Source organism: Euphorbia lathyris, chromosome 6, assembly GCF_963576675.1.
Source record: "Euphorbia lathyris chromosome 6, ddEupLath1.1, whole genome shotgun sequence".
NCBI lineage: Eukaryota > Viridiplantae > Streptophyta > Magnoliopsida > Malpighiales > Euphorbiaceae > Euphorbia > Euphorbia lathyris.
Genome location: NC_088915.1, coordinates 63,771,627 through 63,772,965, shown reverse-complemented (window position 1 = coordinate 63,772,965; position 1,339 = coordinate 63,771,627). Strand labels below are relative to the sequence as shown.

The 1,339-nt window shown below is 36.9% G+C and overlaps 1 non-coding gene across 1 annotated transcript; it reads right to left on the bottom strand.

The window, feature by feature from the left end:
* Positions 1–709: 709 nt before the first annotated feature.
* Positions 710–816, bottom strand: LOC136234356 (small nucleolar RNA R71). Its single transcript, XR_010691243.1, has one exon. It is a non-coding gene; the product is annotated as a small nucleolar RNA R71 (small nucleolar RNA).
* Between the last annotated feature and the right edge of the window lie 523 nt (positions 817–1,339).

Below are 1,339 nucleotides of genomic sequence, written 5' to 3'. Positions count from 1 at the left end.
AACAAGTTTTTGGCGCCGTTGCCGGGGAACGCCAAAATTTTTGACAAAATTTTAAATTTTTCGTGTTTTATTTCGAATCTAGGTTTAAACATACTTATTTTAACTTTTATAATTTAATAATTTTCATTTACTAATTTATTTATTTTTCAAAATTCTGTTTTGTAGGTAGTTTCGGTTCGTGCAAGATTTCAGGTTCATGCGCAGTTCTCGAAGTTCAGGCATTGTACCAGACCCTATAGACCCAGAAATTGAGAAAACCATTAGGAAGAACAAGAAAAATAAGAAAAACAAAAATAAGACCCCTGTAAAAACACATACCGAGCCAGAAAAAATGGCAGACCCACCAACACTTATGGAATACGCTAGGCCAGGTGTGGCCGGTGTAACCAATAGTATCGTTAGACCCAAAATCACCGCAAATCAATTTGAAATTAAGCCAGCTTTGCTTAATATGTTGCAAAATAATGTAACATTTTACGGGTTACCTAACGAAAATCCTAACACCCATTTAACAAATTTTCTAGAAATTTGTGACACTTTTAAAATCCCAGATGTGACTGCAGAAGCAATCAAACTTCGCCTCTTTCCTTTCACTTTGAAGGATAGAGCCAAAGAATGGTTAACTTCTATGCCAGCCGCAACTTTTGCCACTTGGGAACAATTAGCCCAAGCGTTTTTATCGAAATATTTTCCTTTAGCAAAAACCGCAAGAGTCATAAAGGAGTTAACATCTTTTTCTCAAAATGATAATGAGACTCTTTATGAAACTTGGGAACGTTTTAAAGAACTTCAACGTTTATGCCCACACCACCAATTACCCGCTGAACTTTTAATGCAAACATTTTACAATGGACTAAATCCTACAACTAGGGGTTCATTAGATGCTATGTCGGGAGGGCTATTTATGAAGAAAACATCAGCCCAAGCGAGAGAACTTTTGGAGGAAATGGCAATCAACAGCAGTATGTGACCCGCGGAACGTGGACATATGCCGGTGGCAAAACCATCATCCTCAACCACACCATCAGTTAAAGGTATAGTTGAACTTGATCCAGTCGCGATGCTACAAGCCCAATTTTCTGCTTTATCGCACAAAATTGATAAGTTTATGGCACCACGCGATATCAATGGTAATCCAATCCAAACGGATGTGGACTACGAAAATATGAGTGAGATCGAACAGGTAAATTTTGTCCAAGGGCAAAACCAAACTAATAATCCTTATTCTAATACTTATAATTCTGGATGGAGGAATCATCCTAACTTTAACTGGAAAGATAACAATAACAATAATGCAAGTGCTAATCAAAATCGTACCACTAATTATCAAAATCAGTCA